The 21993-nt window shown below is 38.6% G+C and overlaps 1 long non-coding RNA gene across 1 annotated transcript; it reads right to left on the bottom strand.

The window, feature by feature from the left end:
- Positions 1-3858: 3858 nt before the first annotated feature.
- On the bottom strand, positions 3859-5389 carry LOC134643696 (uncharacterized). The gene is made up of 4 exons (XR_010096388.1): positions 5008-5389; positions 4698-4850; positions 4333-4414; positions 3859-4234 (listed from the first exon to the last, which is right to left on the bottom strand). It is a non-coding gene; the product is annotated as an uncharacterized LOC134643696 (long non-coding RNA).
- Positions 5390-21993: the final 16604 nt, after the last annotated feature.

Below are 21993 nucleotides of genomic sequence, written 5' to 3'. Positions count from 1 at the left end.
TCACATAAACACCTACTTGTTTGCTGGGAATTCCCCAATGCTTGGGCTATGCCATGAAGCAGTTTATAAATTCAAACGTGCACAAATGTGACTCACTACAACCACTGGTGTATGTTTATGCAGCATGACCTTTTCTTTCCTATAATCGGATGCTTATGGTTGTTCAGCGTTTAGTTCTGCTAGACACATTTATATGAAAAGACGACCATCTTCTTGAGCTATATTAGACAACAATCGCATCATTACTGCTATAATGCGTTGGTTATGGTGACTGGCTGAATATGTGCAACAGGATCTTTTTCAAGCACACTGTGGGAAGACTTAAATTTTTTGGGAAAAGTATGTGCTATTTGATCTCCAGTTTGCAGGGTTTTTGGATAAAATTTTAGCAATCTATCACTTTGTGGTGCTTGTGTGTGGTAGGCCTGAAATTTGTATTGGTAATACATGGAGAGTTCACTGCCCAAAGACAAATGTTAATGAATATTATTCACTATTCTCAGTGCTTCTATGAATTTTATCAGGTTCTGGTTTTATCAGTAACTGGTGACAATCTTTGACTGATTATATCATGGTTTCCTCAATGTCACGATTGGTGGGATTCTGTTTTTTCCCCCCGCTACTTCTCTATATCCCTCATTGCCAGCAAAGTTCTCATCTGGGTACAGCCAAGTTTTTCAAAATAGAAGCCTAAATGTGGCAGCACACCACCCAAAACCAGCAGTCAGCCAGTCGTCTGGGTGTTTTTCCCTTATTTTACAGATTTTGTCCCCTGGCTTGATGTGGCCCTTAACAAGAGGGTGGTGGCACAGTGCTTCTGACTTCTTCTGACACTGTGTGTGAGTTTAACCATCAGAGGACAAAACTTGCTATATTCACGTATAGAAGAGTTTGGAGAGGCTTTGGACTGTAAAAGCGACTGATAATTTCAACTATGACCAACTATGTTTTCACTGTGGCACAGCAAGTTATGAACTGCATTTAGTGTTCATTTTGAAAAGCAGTACTAAAGCCTCCAAAAGGAGTACGAGTCAAAATCATATCCAAGGAGTAGCCTTGACTCAAGTAACACGATCAGATCACAAATGAAAGGCGGTTCTGGAGAAAACGATGTGGTTTCACTGGCTTGCAGTACCATAACGTTAATGTCCCCTCTGCCTGGCAAACCTGTCTCTCTCAGACGCCATGTGTATGTGAAACCCCCTTTATTTAACCTCTATTCACAGTCCCACAGTGATGGGAGCTAACTGGCATAGACAGTTAAAATTGATAATGATATGAGGCAGCTCCCCTAGACCGTTTCAACGAATCCTGATGTTATGCTGTTTGTCACAGCACTGGGGCTGGAATGCAGGGCCTTCTTGGAAAAAGGATGAACACAAAAAGAACAAAAAATGTGAGGGATTTTTTTTATTATTATTTTGATCAGTTGCTTTTTGCTTTGTTTTTTCAAGCTAGACCTGAGAAATAACCATGATATAGTTGTGTTATGTTAGCGAAGTGAAAGAAAAATTCAAATATTTTGATGCATTCTCTGTTTTTATGATTGGATGAAACAATATATATTGTAGATCAAAAGTTCACACCGAACTGCCTGGTAAGTAGCTGTAGTGGTAGAGAGGCTTGTCCATTAATCACAGTTGGCTAATCCCTGGTGCTGTGATGGACCAAAGTGTTCTCGGCCAAGTTATTAAACCTGAAGGAATGAGAGTGCTTTGCATGGCAGCTCCATTACCTTTGGTATGACATAACAACCACGTAAAGCACTTTGGAGTCACAAAGGTTTAAAAAGTGCTTTATAAGTATAGTTCATTTAATCTAAACATTAGCTTCTTAAAAACAACAAAGACAGTCAAACCACTCAGTGTATATCAGTGGTACTTGGGTCACTCTGTCCTTCTTCAGAGGTCAAGGGTCTTAAAGAAGAACACTGCTCATCATTACATCTCCACAGTCCACTGGGCGCATTTAACTGATCAACGGCTGATGACCGCTTGGACTCAGTCACTCTGCAAGCTGCCTAATAATGTCTAATGACCTGCTGGGTAGTAACCCTCATAGATGAAAGGACTCTCACGGATGATGCTTCCAGACTACTGGGGTTAAAGTGTTTTTAGAAAGTTCCTTTGTTGTCTTAGCCACTGGAGCGGCACTGGAATTTACCTACGAAGTGTGTCTGGTATTTATTTATTTTTTTGTTAAATGTATTTTTAGCAAAAGAAACAAAATTAGTTTCGGCCTTCTCTTCTAGCCATTCACATATTTGCACAGCACTTTTAGATACTTGCATATGGCACATTTCCTCTTACACTAACTCATTCTGCTGCTTTGTCTGCAGCAGCTGTGCTGCTTTCTGTCATTTTATGTCATTTTGTGTTTAACATAACATACTTTTTAACATATCCCTACTTATGATTGCTCAGATGCTTTCCACATACCTCCCACTCTTTCACATACACGTGTTTTGTTTTGGTTCTACTGACTGTCATTTCTCTTACTTCCAGAGCATACCTCTAGTACACCTTCCACCTCACTACAGATCACAATTTTCTGCAAACATCATTGTCCACAGAGACTCCTGCTTGACCTCAACTGCCAACCCATCCATCACCACTGCAAAAGAAAAGGGGCTAAATGCAGATCTCTGATGTAATCCCACCCCCACCTTGAACCCATCTGTCACTCCTACTGCACACTCACCTCTGTCTCACTATCTTCATACATGTCCTGCACCACCCTTACATACTTCTCTGCCACTCCTGACTTCTTCATTTAGTTCCACAGCTCCTCTCGTGGCACTGCACTAGGTTCTTTCTCTAGATCCTTCTCCATCAACACTCTCAAAGCAATCTGTAGTGCTCTTTCTACACTGAAAAAAAAAGTTCTTTCAATTTACTTGATTTTATTGTGTACATCGGTCCCACATAATATGAATAAGTATGACTGACTTAATTTTCCACTTTCCCTCAAGTAATTAATGCTTGTCAAATCAAAGTATTTTATTTACATCAGATTACTTTAAAAAATCATGTTTGATGTACTAATATTAATCTGTTACCATAATATCAATGTATTGCATAATGTCAATACATTTTAATGTTTAACATCAACTTATTTTTGATTGCCAATGGTACGCAATGATATTGTGTAATGTAAACACATTGCAATTATGTCCCTGCAACACAAATTATGGCTTTAAATCCTACTTGATTTTTTCAGTTGAAATATTAAGTGATCATTATTGACAAAAAAGGCAAAGACTGTGAGTGCTACTGAACAATTCACCTTTATTAAACTGTAACAGCAGTGAAAGCAGCAAGCTTCCATGAACAAGTCCAAAATCACATCCATATAAACTTGTTAACACATTTTTAAAGATAGCCTGCAGAAATAACTAAAAGAAAAATTTAAAACATTTGCAAATATTTCACAAAAAACTGACCTTAGTAGCAAATAAAAGTGCTTATAGATGATCCAGTCATCTCTTACATATAATATTTGTATTAATTACACAATTGAAAATTTAAACTAAATTAAGACTACCTGAAAAAAAGCAACACGCTTTTATGAATAAACAGATTTACACAAATATAACTTGTGTATTATTTGCCAACAGTTTCAGCTTCTGTACAAATATTTACCTGTACAAGATTTCAACTAAGTTGAGCCTTAAATGACATTGTTACATAACTAATACCAAACACCTATATGAATTTAAATCTTCCTTTTAAACATGTAAGCAGGACATTAAGGTTGACTCAGAACATGTTGCTAAAAATCGTCAGTAAAAATTTCTTACAACATGATACCAAAAGGAAAAATCATCCTGCACTGCAGTCACATGAGGGGAAAGCAATAAAAACATAAGCAGTATAAGATTACTGAACACAAAATGAAAAACTGCAAAGAACTGCAGAAGTGCTGTCTTTGACTTCTCAATGAAACAGATGGTTTTTGAAAGCAAGAACTTTAGAGAGTTTAGCTCCATCCAGTTCCATGAAAACCTTCTGGAAAACGTCAAAGTTGTAGCAGAGGTCAGCAGGGTAGGCAAGGTTTAATGCATACATGAGTCCAAATAGCGTTATCACAGCAAATGCTTCATTATCCAAATTCTTCGCCACCCTGATGCCTGCAAGGACAACTCTTGTTCATCTGCTGAAGCTTGCTCTTTAAGAAGATAAATTCGAACAGTGGTGTTTTCAACAGTCTCATTGATGGCACGTTCTTCCATGCCCTGTAAAAAAGAAGCCATGTTAGTCATTTCATGCCAAGTAAGTAATATGACACACTGTGGAAAGTAAAAAAAAAAAGACAAAAAAGACAAGTACATACCACATACTCCCGGATAATCATGCCAGGGTCTTCACCCATGTAGATACACACTCCCTTGACACACAGCATCATCATCTTCACACTGAAATGAAATGTATGTAATTAGCATCTTCATTCATCCCTTGTCTTTCATTTAAGTTTTAATAGTGTACTTTACATGAATGTTTTTAAAGTAAAGGCACACAAATTAATAATAGGTTTACTGGCAATTAATAAGTTGACAAATTGAAGGTTAAAAAAACAAGCAGATGTAAAAATACAAAATGAGAGAATTTATCATGGGAAAACATTTGAAATCTTCCACAATTATAAAGTTTCATCCAAAGAGGATCATGTTAAGTGAGTGTTGAGGCTTTATCGCTTACATTATCCATTTGTGCCACAATTCTTTTCAGTATTAGTCCAAGCTCTCCTCTTCTGTTGACCAACTTCACCAGGTTGTCCAAGTGGAGATCCAGCTGAGCCAGGAACTTTGTTTGAGGGGGGATGGTGGCAATTCTCTTAAACTCAGCGTTGATCTGAAAACATGAGCACAGAGGAATGAGCTTCAAAGGTTTAATACCTGGAAGAAGGCTGCAATCACTCATGCTGAAGAAATGGGCTGTCAAATAACAACTGTGCCTTAACCATTTTAGGCTAATACCACAAGAACACCGTGTATGAGGCAAACCTTACCTCATGGAAATCAAATAGAGCAGGCCATCTTGCCATGAAAGCCTCCACCATTGGTGCATCACGAACAACTTCATGTCTTCTGTATGAAAAAGTCTTTTCCATCTTGAGTTTCACCAACTCTGTTACTCTTTTTTTATGTCCATGTGGTGGGCTTTGACATGTCAGTAGCTTTAAGAGTCCCTTTGTCTGCTACTTCTGAAACCGAGGTAAGGTTAAGAAACTCATTCCCAAACAAGGAATCCATAAACTGAAGTCTGAAACTGCCCTGAAGACCACACTGTCTCTTGACTTCAACGATGAGATCCTCAGTTGATTCAGGCGCTCCATTAGAGAGTGAGCCTTCGACAGGTTCCGTCAGCCAAAACAGTCTTTAGGACCACAGGACTCTGTAGGCAAAAAAGAATTACATATCAGACATTCAGAAAGAATCGTTTCAGTTTAGTTTTCATACAGCTATCTAGTGCTGGGCGATATGGAAAAAATATTTATCACGATATGAATTATTTTATATCACGATAACGATATATATCACGATATACGACCTGACCTGTGGTCATCTAGAAAGTACGCAGTCTGTAAACAGCGAGTGCCGAGGGTGCAGTCTTTGTTTTGAGTTACCGTAAAGTATGTCGCAAATCCGGGTGCACGTACAGCAGCAAACCACGAGACGGAGTTTCTTTGCGAAAAATATCATTTTTTTATACCATATTATTTACTTGCATAAAGTTAAGAGCATGTATAGTGAGAAGACAACACTAATATATTTGCCACAGGCTATTTAACCCTTTAAGACCTACCATAGAACCAAGTCCGCCAGAGCTTATCTTTATGTTTTTACATGCTGTAGTGCCACTTGTGGGAGTATTTCTAGTTTCCATATATCAATACAACCGTTATAGCCCAAATTTTAATAATATGTATGCATTAAGTCCATAGTAACTACATAAATTGCAAAAACTTGTAGTGCAATAAACTACACAAAAATTGAAAATCGTTTTTTTGTTTTTTACATATATTTCTAGTTAAAAAAAATTTAAGCGGTGTATCCCTCAAAACTGTAAATACAAAAGTTTCCAACCACGAGAAATTTATTTTGAGTGTCTTCATAGTTTTATTTTTGAGATACACTAATTTTTATATACTACAGGAAAAATGAAAATAAATATTATAATGCATCAAAATAAACTATTTCCAACAGTGTAATTTGAGTTCTAAGCATCCCAGAAACGATACAGAAAAACATAAAGTCAAACATGTCTTTTAAAAACACCAACATAGGCTTATAAGGCCCTTTCGCGAAAATGACGTCACTTCCGGTTTCGGGCAGGTAATGGCGGACGTGCGATAGTTCGCGCTGACGTATATGCCAACGTAGGAAGTCTTATGAACGTCGGCAAAGCCTGTTTCTGGAATATTGTGTTTTTGTTGCTGCAAGTTTGGAATATTGTGTTTTTGTTGCTGCAAGTGCTTCTTATGCAATTTTTGCAAAGTTATATGTGGAAGGAAACCGTGACTTTGGACAAGCTAATGGCATAAGATGTAAGTACAACTCCGGTTTCACATGCAAAAAAAAAATTTTTGCACTACCTTATGTGGTTCCAGTTCTACAGGGATTTAAAAATAGTTAGGTAAAACGGAGTGTACCTGCTCCGACCAGTTGTAAAGGGTTAATTATATATTTCATGTAATAATTTATAAAATTTGGGTTAGTACGATATAAACGATAGAAGACAGATGGCACGATAGACACTTTTCTATCGTCCACACGATATATATCGTCATATCGCCCAGCACTACAGCTATCCATACCCAATAGTCAAAGTTATAAATTTTAGACATAAAAAAAAGAATAATTTATCTAATGAAATACATTTGACTGAACCTATTACACTTATCTGAACACCTTTTATTTCTATATGCCTTTTTAAAGTCACAATGTGGACTGATCCAGTCTTATAGTCAACCAATGGATAAGTATCAAGGAGTTCACAGAGTGAAACGAGAGTGAATATTCTTGTGGATACTGGGCTGAGCTCAAAAGCTCTGTCGTGCTCTCTGTACCAGCCACCAAGCTCTCTGACGATGTAGAATATGCTGTGGTACAATGCAGATATGGTTTTTCAGTATTCTGGCAATCCACCTGCTGCCCTTTGGGCCAGTACCATTCCCTTTCTATAAGTTATGACCTTTAATGTCACACACTGTGCAAGGTTGACCTCTAGAATGTCAGGGAATATGTACCTAATGACTTAAGATATCTCCTCTTTAAGCAAATCCACTAGAAAGGCCGATACAGCTGAGACCTCTAATTCAAACATGCCAAGAGATGGGGAGTTTAGATGGTAAGCTATCATCATCTGATATTTTGACTTCTGTAATCATAAAGGTAATGCTTTCTTTAAAGTACCAATCTTTCTCTCATTTATACATAATGTTTTGGGAAGCAGCTCACATATGTTCTACACAAAGTAGAAAAAAAGGGGGAACAAAGGGTCCTAATTTTTGTTAGGACAATGTTGGAAAATTCACAATACATCACTTAATAAAACATACTCTGTTGAACAAACTTATCTCCTTGTAGATATCTGCTGTATTATTTGGGCTTGACCAATAGAATAGTCAAGTAAGTGACACTTCACCTAAAACAATGACTAAATGCAAAAATGATTTGGCATTTATGGGCACAGGTTCTTAAACCCACGTCTAAGGTGGCAGGATACTTATTATAACTCGAGTGCATGTCAGCAGCAAGAATTAAGGTACGGCACTGTGGCGCTCCCAGCTTCTTAAACTCTGACGGTTACAGCCAGACTAATTAGCCACTGTAGCCATAACTAGCACGAGTAACACAAACACTATTGTGCTCTCTCAGTGACGTTTTAACTTGCTAAGCCATCAAAAACGCCAGTGCTCTCTGTCACATACATAAATTCCATATCTGACCGACAACAGGTGCTTTCTCCCGACTATGTGCAATTTGTTACTATTTTTCAGCTTTAGCCACAAAGCTAATACCAACTTTAGCTAGCACTGTAAAAACAACATGTAGATGCATTACAGATTACTTTTCCTATAGCATGCACTACAACAATTCTGTGAAAACGTACCCAACTAAAACAAATGTATTTAAATTACTTACCTTCTCAGTATGCCTGACTCAGTGCCAAAGGTTGCATGTGGCTAAACAGTCTTCCAGAATCTGGCGGTCAATTGCGCTCTGCTTAAATTATGTTGTTGTCTTATTGGATAAGACTCTAGGTCTTATTATCCAATCATATTTAGTTGTTGTCTTTGAATATATTGCATCATTTCCGGTTGTGGTCAAACATGATTACAATGGTTTTAGTATTCTAATTTAGTCACTTTAAATCAATGCAAGAAAAATAAGTAGTCTCAGTATTGTTTATAATCAAGTAAATGGTACTTTATTCAATCATGTAAATAAGAGAAACATGAAAGGCTTGTGTAGCATTAACTAATTCATTTGTGCAAATTCAAAAGCCAGCCAATTCCCATTTTTTCAGTGTAAGCACAAAGACACACTGCTTTCCTATATCTTCATGGTGTGGCTCATCAGCTTTATCTCTCTGTGGTTACTGGAGCTCTGCACATCAAATTAATTTTTGAGAACCAGTACCAGTGCTCTTCCCTCGTGTCAGTATCAAAGCATACTGTTCAATTCAATTCAATTCAAAATTTATTTGTATAGCACATTTAAAAAACAACAGAGTTGACCAAAGTGCTTCACAATCGTTTAAAAACAAGAGAAAACAATATGGTCCAGGTATCTTGAAAATGCAGCTTTCCTTCACACCATAATATCACCAAGCTCTCTCACTTTACCAGTCCAAGTCCTTACATTTAAAGTCCCTACTTTCACCTCGACATTCCTGCCTTTTCATCTCCCTTACTGCCTCCAAATACAGCTTCCCCACTCGTTCTCCTTTATTTTCAGCCAACAGCACTCTGTTAGCCAACAGCACCGGAGTCATATGTTGTTAACCCAGGACCTGACTGATGTAGTATGGAAATCTCATTCTTGATGATCCACATGTTTGCTTTGGCAAATATTTTAGAGCGGTTTCTCTTCCTGACGCAACCCTCCCCATTTGTCCAGGCTTGGGACCAGCACTAGGAGTACACTGGTTTGTGGCTCCCCCATGGCTGAGACTCACACACAAAAGAATGAAAAGCTTCAATAAGAGTAGAACAGCAGTGAAATCAGAACAATAATCCAAAGGCCACACACACTCTAGGAACAGAAAACGTTCCTTCACTGTGATATTTATTATTTGGGCTGCCATACCATGTATTTTATTTTGAACTGCAGAACTGCAGCTTCGCTCAGTTTTACTCACCTTATGTTTAATAAGCCTTAAGTCATTTACGGGAAGAAAAACAAGCAGATAAAACGGGCTCACTGTTGTTCTTGTGCTCCCATTGGAATATCTCTGTAACCACTATAGCAGTGTTGTGTATTTAAACTACATTGCACCTCTGAAGACAGAACGAAAAACTCTCCCTTTAGACTGCAACAAGGCCACAGCAGTTTTAATTAACTGCAATAATATCCTGACATTATCAAAAATAGATCACCACTGACCTGCAGCTTAGAACAGTAGCAAGAGTGTCCTTTCAACATGTTTGCGATATTACACAAGCTTCCCAATCGCCAAAGAGGTGATTGTTAGAAGATAAAGTAACTTAAAAAATATATCTTATTTAAATTATTTTCTTTAATGTTGAACTTTTCTGATCTGTTTCATGGAAGGCTGTCAGACTTGACAAACACTTTGACTGTTTTTTGCTGACTTTAATTGGGAAAAAAAATCATTTGTATCTCAGCTGCCTACTGAAGCTTTGATGAACCAATTAATTTAATAAGCAGTGATCATTTATAAATCACTTCAGTTTGAAAAAGTGTGCAGCCAATACCAAATTAAAATAATGCAAAAAGCTCTATTTAAGCATTTAAGACCCTCTTTACTGTGCAAAGAGAAACACATTCAGAGTTTGACCTTTTCAACCTACAAATCATCTCATAGCTCCCGCTTATAATCCACGCTACTTACCTCCTATTGAACTGTTTTTGCCATGAAAGATCCATGCTTAGAATGACACAGCACATACCTGTGAATAAGGTCTCAGCGGGTCTGAAAACAGTCACGGCCCTGATCAGGATCTTGCAGAGCAGAGAGGCCACGGGCTGCTCCATGTTGTGACTCCAGCTGCAGCCAGACGTTTCCTGGACGTCCTGCACGTGAGATGGAAAAACACATCACTGTCCGCTTCCAATGTGAAATTCACTGCCCTTTACTAATCCCCTAAAGTATGTGGATGACGCATTAAAATCACAAAATTAACAGACAGACATACCTGGAAATTAATGGAAAAAAACAATAAAATGGGGACATGAGAAGGTTAGATCTTTAAGATGTTTTCAGTTTTCAGAGTTGGTCATATGATGGTTACTGTGGAAAAAAGGGGAGAATTCAGTGTAGAGCCTTCATTATTTTATTAGATTTTTATTTTATTAGATTTTCTCAATAGAACACCTGGATAAAATGCCTCCATAAATTACACAGTGTTCTAGTGGCACATGTGCTTTCACATGCAAAGAGAATCCATTCTTCATCACTATGCATCAATACTGTGACAACCTGAATTTGTAATCATCTGAAACAGATCGGGATTGTAATAGATGTTTTTTGTAAGATTATTTATGTAATTTTCAGAGCAAACTACTACAGAACAAATATTATAGTGGGCCTAATGGTTTCCACATGAAGAAAAGTCATCATTTGACATCATTCAAAAAACAAAATAACAGATGATTAATGGGCCATCTGTCTGCCCCACTTTAATATCTAATTGGATAAACTATGGCAGCAGCTCAGTAGACAAGATCAAGGTGACCTGCTGAGATTCAAACTGAGCACCAGAATAGGGGGGGGGGGGGGGGGATTTGACTGACTTTGAATGCAGCATAAAAACATCCAGTGAGTGGCAGTTCTCTCAGCAAAAAACAAAACAAAACAGAACAACTTGTTGGAACAGGAAGTCATAGGAGTAACCCAGTAACTCAAATAACCCCTCATTACAAATATGGGCTGCAACAGCAGAAGACCATACCGGGTCACACATGGATAAACATTGCCTGGTCTGATGAGTACCTTTGTGCTGTGACATTCTAAAGACAGGGTCAGAATTTGGCACAAAAACAATCATGGATCCATCCTGCCTGGTATCAACGATTTAGGCTGCTGGTGGTGATCAAATAATAATAATGTGAGCCCCTTACTATTGGACCGTAAAGTATGGCTGCTTCCAACAGGTTAACATACCGCGTTACAAAGTTCAGATGAACTCAAACTGGTTCCTGTGATTGTCCTGGGATGGTTAGGATTCCTCTGTTCTCTTCACTAATGTTTTGGCCTTTGTTGAGGATGCGCAAGTCCTGCCTCAGACTCCACCTGCTGATTGAGCCCCCTGGTTTCAGCCTACACACCTGATTCTCATCAGGCCATCAGTGACAGTATTTAAGGACCAGCTGATGTTCCCAATCTCTGCCAGATTGTTGTTTATTGGTTGCAAAGACCTCTTTCATCGACAGAAGGGTGCATTCTCCTCAAATTTTCTCCAAGCTGGTCTGCATTGTCTGGTAAGGAATTGCTGAATACTTGCCTGCCTGTCCACCTTCTGACAACACCTACTACCTTTGGAATCCTAACCAGTCATTCCCAAATTGCCTTGCTCCTGGAAAATCAAAATCAGTCTGCACATTAAAACTTCCCCTGGTCAGGTAACAACGACCAACACCGCTTATCTTTGACAGAAGTGGCCTCCAGTGCTGTGTTCCCAAAATCCCCAATTAATTTTTAAAGCTCTTTGTGACCTTGGGTTGTCTCTCAATAAACCATTTAAACATCACACTGTTGGTTCTGGGCTTTGCTTTAGAGACCACAATCATAGCTGTCTTATTTGCCTAGTTTGTTGAACACAACAAAAAGTCTTTAAATTAATGAGAAATGTTTCTGGCACCTTGTTTAACCTATGTCATGAAGAAAGTACTAGCAAGAAATATCTAAGAAAGTAACCTAACACAGTCAAGCTCAGCCCCTTACCCCAGCAGATAATATTATATTATTATGTGGTATGAAATTTAAATTGCCTTTGCTGTGCAGCAGACTGAAAACCTGTCCAGGGTCGACTCATCCTTTTGCCTCGTGCCAGCTGGGACAGGTATCGGCCCCCATCCAACCTTAAATCAGATGTATGGACGGACAGATGGACTCTACACTACACTAACTCTAAAATACACTTTAACTCTATAAACACACTGAAGAAGCAGAAAATCTGAGAGGTAAGTTATTCTTTAGATCACCATCAATTAACCAGTGTCATAATGAATGGAATGAGTCTGCTATGTTGAAATGATAAGGATGTTTTTTTTGTTTTGCTTTTTACCTTTTGTTCCTGATCCTTCTGGATTACTTACAGGTATTAATAATCTTCTTTAGCATGTTGAGATGATGTAATAACAGCAAGCAAAATCTCAGATAAGCCGACGTTGTCGTTTGGTGCTAATGACGGGAAGCAGATGAGGTTATCAGCTACTTAAAAAATATAATGAAGTTAGTGGAGACTTAAATCGGAAGGAATCCATCTACATGGTAAAGTTGCTTTGTGTATTTCTTTGTGAATAGGCAACAATTTGTGAAAATGCCTAGTATATCAACTTTATGAGGCGATAATAAGCAATTGTTGTGTTCACAGCTGCTCCCAAGTCAGTAAAAAATTATTTATGGTCCTCATAAATATCTCAAAAATTGGCCACAGAAGTTTAGCAGGCTATCAACATGTTTTTTTTTTTTTTCTTTCTTTCTCACTTTTTTTCCCCTTTTTCTTTATTTGCTCGCTTGTTTTGTTTTTATTTCTTCATGGATCAACTCCTTGTGAAGAGGGCCTCATGTGGCCACTAAAGGAACTGCAGATTCTGGCTTCATTTTTCATCCCTGTAGATTGCCAATTGGTGGGGAGGCAAAGGCTAGTCTGCAGTTCTGTATTACAAGTTAAACAGTCAAGATGGTTGTTAATGTATAACGCCAAACCTTTTTGCAGGTATTTCTTCCTGAAACATAAACCCACATAAAGCACAGTGCATCTGGAGTGCACTCTGAGGCAATGCGTGGCACAGTGGCACAAGTGAGTCTTTGTTGTTTAGTGGGTCTTACATCATCTCCAGACTCCAGTTCCTGGATCAGCTACTGAAGGGGTTGGTAAGCGATCCCAGAAGTGCACTTTACCCCGGCCTGAACCCACTGGATTTTTACCTGTCTCACAAAAGCTGCTGTTAGCTGCATTTTAACAGTGCATGTTCCCACAATATGTTTTTGTGATTCTGTCAACCAGTGAACTAAAATCTCACCTTCATGTCCAGTGTAAGCCTTTGAGCCTTGCTGTTTTCAATCAGTAGCTGTGGGGAGCCCTGCTGGCAAGCAGGTCAACAGTTTCAGTGCTGAAACAGTTGTTGCACGGCAGTATGGCTACTGCTGCTGCTCCATCTCAGCCCCATCTCCTGCCTGAGCTCAGCTTTTCCAGCCGTAACTCATTCCTGCTAATTAGGACAAAGGCTCTTGCTGGTCTGTAAGGGAACCACTTTCACATGGGAAGCCCTTCGTTTGTTTCCACCCCCTGTGCCCAAGCACGAGTTAGCCGCGTTATGAGACAAGACTCCAACAGAGAAAAACACAGACAAGAATCTTTCAGCTCTTCCCTGAGGTCACCTTCACTTGGCAAAATAAAATTCCCCTCACGTGAGTGCTGCTCAGCCAAATGTATAAACATAAACAATCGATGGAAACAGCTATGAGCTGCTCATCCTTCATCCAACAGACATTTCTACACGATCTAACTTGACACACACACAAAAATGAATATGTAAATAATTTTCCTAAACCGCACAAGCTTTGAAACAAGGTGCTATTGATCAGAAGCTGACATGTAACGACTTACTGACATGTAAATGATTCATCATTTCCAAATCTACACTTTTTGTTTGACTTTGCGGAGCAGTAAAAGAGTTCGGTGCAAGTAACCTTTAGTCCTGTGCTTGCTGAACACACCTCACTTTGCCTTGTAAATTAGTGAGGTGTAAATGACCCAATTTAATTTATTTAATTGGAAAAATCAGTGCAGACGGGCGTGGAAGTAAATGAAAAATGCAAATCAGTAACTGGAGTCAATACCCAAAACTGGGTAACTAGTGGCAGGGTAAAGGCAAAAACAAATGTAAGTTTACTCAATGCTTTTCACAGGTATGAAGCCAAAAAGTGCTGTGCAAAAATGTAAAAAAAAAAAAAAAAACAACTAAGAATAATCTAAAAAATATATAAAATAATATATATATATATATAAAAAAGGAATGAAGGGACATGAATGCAGAATCCCAGAGACCATTACACATTTTCCAAGAGCTTTATTTTGACAGGATTCTCAGGCAAAGAAATGGATACGTTCAACTCAGCTAAGTTGCCTTTCAGCATAGGGACCAAGCACAAAGTCACCAGGGAACCATCATGGGGAAGAAATTAGGTAAGTATTGATGCATCTGAGTATTTTGCCAGAATTGTTAATAAACCTGACTGGAATTAACACTTAATTTTGTTTCCCTTTGTGATCTGCAGCCAAGGAAGACAGGCATAGATCCAAGAAAGTAGCATTGATGGAGACCGGGCATGCACAAATAGCTGATCATAGACAGGCGGGAACACCCCACCTCCAGGGCAGGGCAGGGCAGGGCACCGCTCTACCATGTTTGTACTGTTGGTGCTTTTTTAATCATTTTATCTCTGACTGATATTTTGGTTTGTTGTGTCATAAAAAATGTCCAACAAGTCTGGGGTTTTGGGGTTTTTTTTGAAAGTCCCTTTTTTTACATTAACCCTCTGGTTTCCAGAGTATAATTGGCAATTCCTTTTTGCACAACCTCACATGCCTGAATTTAAAGTTATTTTTTCATTTTGACATACTGTATTTACACAATTGATCTAAAATAACACAAAAAAACATAAAAGCTGAGTTGAAAAAGGTTATATATTTTACTGTAAAAACCAGAAACATGTTTAATGAATCATTTTCTTTACTTGAAATGCAAACATGTAAATTTTACATGTAACTTACGCACAAATTTTGCAAACAAAGTTATGTACAACTATAAATACAACAACTATTTACCTAAAAATGAAGCCAATGGTTCGGGCATTTTTTTTTGTACAACCATTTAAAACTTGCCACATATAATTTGCATTGCGTATATTTTTTTTAATCATAACTTTTTTTTACATGGCCTATCAACACAAAACTGGTATATAGTTTGAAGTCTGCAATTTCAACACAAGTTGAAACAGAAACATAATGAGGCTGTATTTTGCTGCTATGTCATCTTAAATTGGTTATCTGTGTCTGTTTGAGATTCTTGCATAGAGCTATCAGCATTAGCTGATAACATAGCCCTCTGCACTGCTGTCCAAATCCCATTACCAAAATGCTATAACTGAGGCGCTAGTTAGTAAACAAACCAATAAGTTATGTCACAGAGCCCAGTCCATCTTCAACATACAGTCTATGCTTCCATATGTTCACTAGCTACTTGCTAACATTGTTTGTCTTTGCAGATGACTTAGAGCAAGGTTATCAAAGATAAAAACAACTGTACATGGTTGAAAATGACAGCAGCAACAGGGAACTAAATCACAGCAATAAACTTCTTGTCCACCTAGTCAGTGGGCAAGTATACATATGGCCTCTTTGGTAGTTACACCTTGCTAGTATCAGGTCAAGAATTCAGAACTGCCTGAATTCTTTATGGCACAGGTTCAACAAGGCGCTGTAAAAATTTCTTTGGTCCACATTAACGGCGATAGCATCACACAGCTGCTGCAAGTTTGTTGGCTGCACATCCATGATGCAAATCTCCTATCCCACCGCATTCCAAAGGTGAATTGAGATCTGTGACTGTGGATGCCATTTGAGTACAGTGCACTCATTGTTATGTTTAAGAAACCCGTTTGAGATGATTTAAGTTTTGTGACATTTTGAATCATCATGCTTGAAGCAGCCAGAAGATGGGTACACACTGTGATCATAAAAGGATGAGCATGGTCAGCAGTTATATTCCGGTAGGGTGTGTTGACTAAATGATGCTCAGTTGGTAATAAGGGATCCAAAGAGTGCCAAGAAAACATCAGAAACAGCCTGAGCAGTTAAGTTCTTTTTCTCTTTTTTGTATCACTTTCTGTAAACCCTAGAGATGGTTGTGTGTGGGAAAATCCCAGCAGATTAGCAATCAGCGGGCTGAAATGCTCAGACCCAAAAAACCATGCCATGCAGAGTCACTTAAATCACATTTTCAGTAGGCCATCTTGACAACGTCTACATTCCTAAATGCAGTGAGTTGCTGCCATGTGATTGGCTGATCATCCATTTGTGAAATCAGGGCATTGAACAGGCAGTGAGTGTACATAATGTTCATATGAAAAAAGAAAAAAAAACACTTTTTGTACAATTTATTGCACAATATGGATTGGCTCTTTTTTTTTATATAACTACTAAATGTAAGTAATATTTTACTCACTCAAACATTCATTCTTTAGGGGGTGATCAATTTAAGGGTTTTAAATTCAGAAGATTCCCAAGAAATGATTTTTAAAAAAATCCCCAGGAAAATAATACAAAGTTATTCTATGAACTCGTGCAGTTTTGTTTATGTTCTATGAAAATATGGGCCAACAACAAAAAGGTTATAACACTGTGGACTTCGCTCCTTCTTTTTTTAATGTGCCACAAAATCTGCAAGGTTTCGTGCTGATAAAATTACACTTGGGCAGCAACAACACTGAGATTGTGAGAGCCATTGTGCATGTTTTTATATGAGACACAGTAAAGCTGGTATGCAGCAGAGCGAGGTGACTGGGTGGAAAAAAAAACACAAGGAACACGCAGTCTGAGCCACAGTGGGGAATACAGAGAAAGCTTTAAACCAGAAAATCTCCCCTTAAATTACAAGAAGCCAAAGGAACAAGAGATGCGAATAAGAAGCCAAGAGCACGACGGGCAGAAAAAGAAACAAAGAAAAAGAAAATACAAGAGGCAGATAGAGAAAGGGAATAAGCCCTGCAAACATTTAGACAAAAGGTTCTTCCCTGTATAAATTGAAAAAAGAATCAATAAATGTATTTATTTGTGGCACCCTGGAGAACTGTCTGCTGTTAAAAATATATATTGCCCCATCTGGCACCAGCAAATATAAATAAAGCTTATCTTGACAAACAGCCCAGGCTTTCTTGAGCTTCTTTGTCCTGAATCAACCCACTGAAGTGTTTGTTATTTTAAGTGTAATGACTATTATATTGCACGATAATAAACACATGAAACACAGAAACGTACATGCATACACAAGGCAAATTAAAAAACGGTCTTAGGGTCTACTAAAAGAGTAACTGTGATGTTGATAAAACTGATTTCTGTTACATTTTATGAAAAGAGGTCATTTTACTGACACTGAGTCTTTTCAAAAGTCCAGCAAGTTCATCTTCCTGCATGGTTCCTTTGCTAAAAATAAGTCTTTTTGGCACCCAGGAGATTCATCTGGCACCTTGTTGCAGGCAAGTTGCACATATTCATTCTGCCCTCTGCCCCGAAACAACACATTTTCTTCAAATAGACTTCTCCCCAAAGCAAAGCACTGGTAAATCTTTCATCGTACTCATGCAATAATGCCATAAATCAGCAGCCTGCAGCTTATGAGCCAGTGCAAGTTTTAAAACTGGGGTAACATGCTAATATTTTTATTGCGTGCACTGATGTTTATCCTTTTTTTCCCAACCCCAACATATTCTCCTTGCACTTAAAGGAACATGAACGTAAAGATGACTGAAAAATAGTCGTCAGTCCACGGGAAAACTTTATCACCGCTGTGTGTTGGAGTGTTCTGCCCTGTTAAATCCAGCAGATGGGGTCAGAACTCCAAGCACTCTTTGATTGGGGTTATTGTGACTTCGGTCTGCTGGGAGAATATTGTTACAAAGCCTTGAGAGCTCAGTCATTTAAAGTATTTTATCTTATGTAGTATATAAATATCATCCTTGCTGAACCCAAACAAGGCCACATATCTTAACTGAATTCAACAGTTCCTTCTCTGCACCATTTTAACCTCAGCCCTTCCATAAACCTTGGGTCAGATCAAAATCCTTCTGGTTTTATTATGTCTCCTTGGACGTGGATAAAATAAATACTCATGTCTATGAAGCTGGACTCAGAAGGAAGACAGCATCTCTGTGTTTGCTGTCTGTCAGCTACAGGCAGGCACAGGGTCTGATTTCATGGATCATGTTGATCCTTAATTGAATTAATATTTCCGCAATCATTTTAAATTCTTTACAGCAAGATTTTTAACTTTGCTTCATCAAAAAAAAAATGGTTGCAGACTATGTATTTCCTGAACAAAGCATCCATCTGAATTGACACATCTATATATGCATCCATCCAAATGCCTGCTAGTTTGTGTTTCTGTGATCGCTGGTGTGTTAAAAGAGATCGATGGGCGTCTGTCAGCACATCAGCCTGCTCTGTGTTTGCCGCCTCTGTCCCTCACAATCCTCCAAGACACTGAAGCTTTGATGCCTGCTGTCACCAGAACATGAGAAACTGTCATGTCTGACAGCTGTTTGGTCGCATGGCATGGAGAAAGTGCCTGAAGGAGGGGACAGCCTGCTGTCATGGCTGATCATCATGAGCTAGATGTCTCTTACCCTCACAGAATAACCTGGAAAGATTTCTGACCAGTCTATTACAATTCGTGACTACTGATGGTTTTGTTATCATGACTCTTTAAAGCACAACACCTACTTGCATAATGTCAATGTGTTTCCTGTGAGGCACTACCGCCCTCTATTGGCAAATCAGCCAACATTTCCTTTTTTTTTTTTAAAGAAATGTTTGTTCAGATCTCTGTCACTTAAAATCTTGTATCATTTTCTATAAAGAATCTCTATTTTTCATCATTCTAATGAGCTGCAGTTGAAGGTACATGCGTTTATGCTTTAGTAGGTAAGCATCCATATAACTGCAATATCAGTCACGCTTCAGTGTGACAAAGGGGACAGCAATGCAACAATTAGTCCTCTTTTCAATGTAGCACTCTCCTGTTTTATTACCTATGAGCCTTGTTTGAATGGTTTTGCTGATTCTCCTGCCTCAGTAATAAAGTCACCTATAAATCTGTTTAAACAAAGGTCAAGTAAATTAAAGGAAAATAATAAAGCACTCAATGTCACCTAATGCTTCTGCTCAAGTGGGCAAATTTAGAAAACAAAATGTCACATTATATTAACGCCGGTGTGCCAAGTGTCTGCGCAATAGGCTCTCAGCTGAATTAGAAATTACAGTCATGTTCAACACTAAATGTCAGCTGTCTACACTGGTACATAATGAGAAAGTAAAAATGTTAAGCCTTTTGAATCTCATTGAAGTTAAACTACAAGAAATACCGACTGTGAAATTAAATAATGGAGCTGCACAGTGCATGAGCATTTTCGGGCTGCTCTGTGTACGCTGCATTCATTAACAGCGCTTCTCTGAATTAAAGAATTAAAATTAAAAGAACTGAATGAATAAACCTGCCTTTTTGGTTATGCAGTACTTAACGTTAATGGAAGAAAAAGATTTAACCAGACAGGCTATAATGCAAACTTATTTTTTTGGTTGAAAAAACTGACCCCAAATTGGCACTGTTAAAGTTTGTGTACTTTTAGAAAGGTAATGTAATGAAACGTAAAATATCTAAAGCATAGCGGTCATAGCTTTGACACTTTTGCCACAAGTCTTCATTAGATTTTAAAGAACTAACCAAATCATATTATTTCCATAATCTCTACTTTTGTAAATGCCCCACAAAACCACGTGACTGCTGTAGATATGCACTCGCTAGTCACTTTATTAAGTACACCTGTTCAACTCTTTGTTAACACAAATAACAAATCAGCCAATCACATGGCTGCACCTCAATGCATTTAGACATGTACAGAATGTCAAGATGACCTGCTGAGGTTCAACCTGACCATCAAAATGAGAAGAAAAAGTAATTTCATTGACTTTGAATGTGGTTCTTGGTGTTGGTCTGACTATTTCACAAAAACTGCTGATCTGCTGAGATTTTCACACACGGCCATGTCTGGAGTTTACAGAGAAGGTTCTGAAAACCCACCAAACTAAGAACAGGAAAATGAGCCTCACCAATAATTGGACCATAGAAGATTAGAAAATGAGTTTTCTGATGAGTTTCAATTTCTGCTGTGACATTCAGATGGTATAGGCTCAGAATTCAGCGTGACTCTATCCTGCCTTGTACCAGTGGGTCAGACAGCTGGTGGTGGTACAGTGGTAAGGGTTATATTTTCTCTACATACTTTGGACCCCTTATTACTAACTGAGGATCATTTAAACTGGACTAGGTGAGGCTAAATCCTCCCTTAATTATGTTGACATAGGCCGAGACTTTTGAGCTGTTCTTCACTCACCTTTTTCACTTACTATGCGTTTATACACTACTCTGCCTTTAATAATGAGTTATTATGGTCTCTCACTCTCTTGCTGTTTTCCTCCCCTCACCCTCGTGGCAGATGGCTGCCCTTTCCTGAACCTGGTTCTGCCTAAGGTTTCTTCCTTTTAAAAGGTAGGTTTTCCCTTACGCTGTTGCCAAGTGCTTGCTCACAGGGCAGGGGTGGGCAACTCCAGGCCTCGAGGGCCGGTGTCCTGCAAGTTTTAGATCTCACCCTGGGTCAGCACACCTGAATCACATGATTAGTTCATTACCAGGCCTATGGAGAACTTCAGGACATTTTGAGGAGGTAATTTAGCCATTTAAATCAGCTGTGTTGGATCAAGGACACATCTAAAACCTGCAGGACACCAGCCCTCGAGGCCTGGAGTTGGTCACCCCTGTCATAGGGGGTCATCTGATTGTAGGGGTTTTCTATATATTATTGAGTTTTTACCTTACAACATAAAGTGCATTGAGACAACTGCTGTTGTGATTTGGCGCCATATGAATAAAACTGAATTGATTTGGAAATTAAACCCCCACAGCCTGCTTGTGTATTGCTATTAATGGCCACAATGTACCCATCTTCTGGGTGAACACATCACCTCACAAAGCTAGGATCACTCAAATTGGTTTCTTGAACATGTTACTCAAATGGCCTCCACTGTCACCAGATTTCAATCTGATAGAGCACCTTTGGGATTTGGTGGAACAGGAGAGTCTTATCATGGATGTGCAGCTGACAAATTGACAACTGACAACGGTGTGATTCTGTCATGTCAAGATGGAGCAAACTCCCAAGAAATGTTTCCTGCAACTTGTTCAATCTATGCCACGTAGAATTAAGAAAAAGGTTGGTCCAACCTTGTACTAGCGAGCTGTACCTAATAAAAGGCTGCTGAGTGCACACCAACACATAAGATGTGTGACCCCAATTTCTATCTCCCTTTATTGGATAGTAAATTGAAGTGAATCTAATAAAGAATGTTGAAGGCATGCAGCATGCACTCAAAAGAAATCAATCAAAAACGTAGCTAAAACCTGCTTGCATTTTTTAAAGTCTGTACTTTATGTTTACAAATTAAAGTCCAAACACCTTTTGTCAGACTGCTTATTAACAGTTCACAATAAGGGTCTAAATTTACATTTATTTTCCTCTGCATTTCAGCCTTCCTACAACCTATGGAAGCCCGTTTCCGCCGCTAAAAAAAACAAAAAAACAAGTATCCATACTTCTCTCTAAATTTCGAGTTAGCTCTGCCAATCAGTAATCTACGTGAATGAGGTCACTTTCTTGTTACCCGGAAGCATATGGCGCAGAGTAACGCACACTCAAAACCGGATCGCAACAAATTGGCGCTTTCGCAAGTACGTTTGCTGATAGT

This window comes from Pelmatolapia mariae, linkage group LG15, assembly GCF_036321145.2.
Source record: "Pelmatolapia mariae isolate MD_Pm_ZW linkage group LG15, Pm_UMD_F_2, whole genome shotgun sequence".
Classification (NCBI taxonomy): Eukaryota; Metazoa; Chordata; class Actinopteri; order Cichliformes; family Cichlidae; genus Pelmatolapia; species Pelmatolapia mariae.
The sequence above is the reverse complement of the archived record's forward strand: the minus strand, read 5'-3'. Positions and strand labels throughout refer to the sequence as shown.